Genomic DNA, 6,184 nt, shown 5'->3' on the forward strand with positions numbered 1-6,184 from the left:
ATTTTCTGAAGTCTATTTTCTGTCAAGCATGGCCACTAAAACTTCTGTTATGTTAACTTTGCCAGAAGCTAGTGGTTCGACAGGGAGCTTCTTAAATCCTGGAAAGCTCCCCCAGCCACCACCACCACCACCATCACCACCATCACCATCACCACCATCAGCACCATCACCACCACCATCACCACCACCATCATCACCATCACCACCACCATCATCATCATGACATCATCACCACCACCATCACCATCATCACCACCATCACCACCACCATCATCACCATCACCACCATCACCACCACCATCACCACCATCACCACCATCACCACCATCACCATCACCATCGCCACCATCAGCACCATCACCACGACCATCACCACCATCACCACCATCACCACGACCATCACCACCATCACCACCATCACCACCATCACCATCACCACCATCACCACCATCACCATCGCCACCATCAGCACCATCACCACCACCATCACCACCACCATCACCACCATCACCACCACCATCATCATCATGACATCATCACCACCACCATCACCATCATCACCACCATCACCACCACCATCATCACCACCATCACCACCACCATCATCACCACCATCACCACCATCACCACCACCATCATCATCATGACATCATCACCACCACCATCACCATCATCACCACCATCACCACCACCATCATCACCATCACCACCATCACCACCACCATCATCACCATCACCACCATCACCACCACCATCATCACCATCACCACCATCACCACCATCACCACCATCACCACCATCATCATCATGACATCATCACCACCACCATCACCATCATCACCACCATCACCACCACCACCACCACCATCACCACCATCACCACCACCATCACCACCACCATCACCACGACCATCACCACCACCATCACCACCATCACCACCACCATCATCATCATGACATCATCACCACCACCACCACCACCATCACCACCATCACCATCACCATCGCCACCATCAGCACCATCACCACCACCATCACCACCACCATCACCATCACCACCATCACCACCATCATCACCACCATCACCACCATCACCACCATCACCATCACCACCATCATCACCACCATCATCACCATCACCACCATCACCATCACCACCATCACCACCATCACCACCATCACCACCATCACCACCACCATCACCACCATCACCATCACCATCACCACCATCACCACCACCATCATCATCATGACATCATCACCACCACCATCACCATCATCACCACCATCACCACCACCATCACCACCATCACCACCATCACCACCATCATCACCACCATCACCACCATCACCACCATCACCATCACCACCATCATCACCACCATCATCACCATCACCACCATCACCATCACCACCATCACCACCATCACCACCATCACCATCATCACCACCATCACCACCACCATCACCACCATCATCACCATCACCACCATCATCACCACCATCATCACCATCACCACCATCACCATCACCACCATCACCACCATCATCACCACCATCACCACCATCACCACCATCACCATCACCACCATCATCACCACCATCATCACCATCACCACCATCACCATCACCACCATCACCACCATCACCACCATCACCACCATCACCACCATCACCACCACCATCACCACCATCACCATCACCATCACCACCATCACCACCACCATCATCATCATGACATCATCACCACCACCATCACCATCATCACCACCATCACCACCACCATCACCACCATCACCACCATCACCACCATCACCACCACCATCACCACCATCACCACCATCACCACCATCACCATCACCACCATCATCACCACCATCACCACCATCACCACCATCACCATCACCACCATCATCACCACCATCATCACCATCATCACCATCACCATCACCACCATCACCACCATCACCACCATCACCACCATCACCACCATCACCACCACCATCACCACCATCACCACCATCACCACCATCACCATCACCACCATCATCACCACCATCACCACCATCACCACCATCACCATCACCACCATCATCACCACCATCATCACCATCATCACCATCACCACCATCATCACCACCATCACCACCATCACCACCATCACCATTACCACCATCATCACCATCATCACCATCACCACCACCATCACCACCATCACCACCACCATCACCACCACCATCACCACCATCACCACCATCACCATCACCACCATCATCACCACCATCACCACCATCACCACCATCACCATCACCACCATCATCACCACCATCATCACCATCATCACCATCACCACCATCATCACCACCATCACCACCATCACCACCATCACCACCACCATCATCACCACCATCACCACCATCACCACCACCATCATCACCACCATCATCACCATCACCACCATCACCACCACCATCATCACCATCATCACCACCATCATCACCATCACCACCATCACCACCACCATCACCACCACCATCACCACCATCACCACCATCACCACCACCATCATCACCACCATCACCACCATCACCACCACCATCATCACCACCATCATCACCATCACCACCATCACCACCACCATCATCATGACATCATCACCACCATCACCACCATCACCACCATCACCACCACCATCATCACCACCATCACCACCACCATCATCACCACCATCATCACCATCACCACCATCACCATTACCACCATCATCACCATCATCACCATCACCACCACCATCACCACCATCACCACCACCATCACCACCACCATCACCACCATCACCACCATCACCACCACCATCATCACCACCATCACCACCATCACCACCACCATCATCACCACCATCATCACCATCACCACCATCACCACCACCATCATCATGACATCATCACCACCATCACCACCATCATCACCATCATCACCACCATCACCAGCATCATCACCACCATCATCACCATCACCATCACCACCATCACCATCACCACCACCATCATCGCCATCATCACCACCATCACCACCATCATCACCAGAACATCCTCCTTTCCCAGCCTTTGCAGGAGGCTCTGACGTGTGCTGGGCGAACCTCAGATGTTTAGCAGGCAACCAGTGGCTCTTCTCTAGCTTCATGTCCCACTTGCCCAGAGCTCAGAGCTCCGCAGCGGGGAGGGCAAAGGGCCTTCTCACATCTTTCAGGCCTGTGCCAGGCACTGGGAAGGCCTGTGGCCTCCTAGATTCCTTGGAATCTGTCCAAACCACCTCCTTCTGGCCTTTTCTTCCAGGCCTGTTTGCCCTGACAGTTATCCTGAGGCCAACAGGGAAGCAGCTAACGAACTTGCCTTTAAATACATTCAGCAAATACCACCCTCCTCCCCAAACACACACACACACAAACACATGCACACACACTCACCAACACTTCAGACAGGAGGAGGTTCTGAGTTACATGCCAGCAAGGCCAACCACCAGACAAGTCAGAGCCAAAGCTACAATTCTTTGAGTGAAATGGTGCTCCTCTGGTGCTTGTCAGTATCACACCCGGCTTGTTGAGGGTTTGCACAGAGGATATAATGTCAGGATTCCGGTGACTCGAGGCTGAGGCAGGGATGGCTGTTCCCTGGAGGGAGCAGGGGATGGGGCCGCAGTGTGACATGCCTAAGGCCCCACACAGGCCCCTCTGTGATGACCACCGCCTCCCTGGGGAGCAGCACTCCCTGGGGAGAAACGCATGAATGGAAGAGAGAGGAGGACAGCTGGAAAGGGGGAAAAGGCAGGCATAATATTTTCATTGACTCACACAGACAGGGAGATTGGACCCAAACAAATTCTGGTGTTTTGAGATCAAAATAGCATCGAGGGTGGTCTTTTGGGAGCGAAAAGCAACTAAGCTAATCCAATAGCATGCAGACGAGCTGAAAGCTCCTCTGACTCAACCTCTCTGTTCTTGGCCAGAGAGAAGCTCCTGAAGCTCCAATAATGCTGGGGTCGTGGGGACCAAGCTAGAGGATTCATTTTTAATTTTAAGACATGATTAAAGGCCTTGTTAGATCTGTCATTCAATAGACCATGAAGGCCCACATTGGAATATCTCCATCTTGGAGACATAATGGCCTTCCCTCCATCAGGAAAATATTTGTGAATCTGGATTCTATAAAATGTAATCCACAGGCTTAGTGCTGAAAGGTTTACACAGAATTCTGCTTGTTAAAGGAGCTTTAGCTCTTGGTCCCTGGAATTTACCTTGTAAATTTACACTCTTGTAAATTTACACTCTTGTAAGTACTTTGCTCTCTGTATACTGTTTTTATCTTTGTCTCTGCAAATCTTTGGGAAAATCACCAAAATGCTGAGACTCCTTCTCCAGCTGGTCTTTATTCCTCCTGGTCAGCTGCATGCTTGATGCTGAGAAACCTTGGAGTTATACAAGGTTGAGGACACGGGGAAAGTCCGTCTGTCTCCTGCATTCTGCCCTGTCCTCTCGGCCACCTCCTTGTCTTTCAAGGGACAACCCCGACTGTGAAGTCACCTGGCCAGAGAGATACCAGTGTAAACAAGGGCAGAGATGTCAAAGGGACCTATGTCCACCCTTGGGGCCCTGGGAGGAAGGAGACCAGCCTGGATCAGTGTCCCCAGAGCAAAATAGCGCAATAATGAGGAACGCCAGTCCTCCGGTATACCCAGGAAGCTATTTCTGTGCTCCTGTTAAGCCTCAGGAGGAAAGCACTCCCGGTCATGCTATCTGGGGTTCTGATCTCACCAGGAAGAGCTCTGCAGCCCGTCTTCTCCATGCCTATCCCTGTGACCGAGAATAAGGATGACAGGAAACCTCCCACTTATGCCTTCAGGATGGGAGGGGCGGGGGCCGTGGGGCGGGGGGCCCTGCAGGGGAGGAGGGACTCACGGGGCTGTGGCATCGGGGCCTCCCACCACCCCCTGTAGGGCCCAGGGGGAGCCGTCTCACCTCACCCTGCATACAAGGGATCCAAAATTATTAAGGTGGGTTGGCAATGGACTAAAAGGAACAGGGACAGCCCTGGAGGAGCCCCATGGGGATGTGTTTGCTCTTTTGTCGGTATTTAATCTAATCCCTGAGCTCCCCCAAATATATATTCATATAGTCAGAACTGGGAGAAGTTGTTGCCAAAACTGCTGCTGACAATAGAAATTAAAGCCACCCCCTTAGATGCTGCAGGAGGGAAAGGGATCCCCTCTCCTTTTCTTCCTGATTTGTACCCCAGGATCTCTCTGAAGCTTCCCCAAGCCTGCCTGTGGGGCTCACCCCCCAACTCCCAGCGTCGAGGGCAGACCCAGCCCGGCAGGTCCAAAGATCCACTGCCTTGCCCCCTTTTAGCTCATGGGGTGCTGACCTCTAGCGACCCTGCGCTGGGACATGCTTAAGTCAAAGACAGTGAGAACCAGCGACAGGAAATGTGAACACAGGCTTCACATCCCCCGAGGGACACGCATGCCCCGGGGAGAAACCAGGGCCAGGCCACCAAGGCCTCTTGTTTGCTAAAGACTCATGGCCTATGAGCCTTTATGAAGATCCACAAACAGACTTACCTTCTGCTGTGATAAGTACTGGATTAAAAAAAAAAAAATCCAGCAATAATTTTTTGCATCTCAATGAATAACTGGAGTCTCTTAAGGCATTAAACAAGCCTGGTTAAAAATAAGTAAATAAAAGGTTTAAGAAGCTGTTCCAGAAGGTGGGTGAGGGGAGTGGGAGAGACTGTCAGGCAGGGGGTCCCCTCTGATGGAGACGTGGCCAGACAGCCAGGCCGTCTCCCTAGCGGGAAGAGCAGAGAGCGTGGGAAGCTGCGTCTCCAGTGCGTGACTGGCCGCAGCGGGGCTGGCGGCAGGGAGGCTCCACAGGGCGCGTGCCCCCAGCCCTGACCCAGGCGTGGGGCCCGGGACCAGGTCCCCGGACGTCCAGGCTTCGGGTTCTGCCCACGTCCTGCCGGGAACACCAACCAAACCGAGCCCTGTCGGGGCAGCTGTGCAGTGGGAAGAAAGGGGGGAGGGGGCTGAGGGCTCGGGGCCCCAGAGGGGACGGGCAGGAGGGCGTCTGGAAGGGCAGGAGAGCCGTGTCGGAGCTGAGAGGTGGGGGGGAGATGGGGCCCCACTTACA

General features: G+C 53.2%; 1 pseudogene; it reads left to right on the forward strand.

Moving 5' to 3' along the window:
- The first annotated feature begins 658 nt into the window (after positions 1–658).
- Positions 659–2,876, forward strand: LOC133070799 (basic proline-rich protein-like; annotated as a pseudogene).
- Positions 2,877–6,184: the final 3,308 nt, after the last annotated feature.

Source organism: Dama dama, chromosome 15 (genome assembly GCF_033118175.1).
Source record: "Dama dama isolate Ldn47 chromosome 15, ASM3311817v1, whole genome shotgun sequence".
NCBI classification, from domain to species: domain Eukaryota; kingdom Metazoa; phylum Chordata; class Mammalia; order Artiodactyla; family Cervidae; genus Dama; species Dama dama.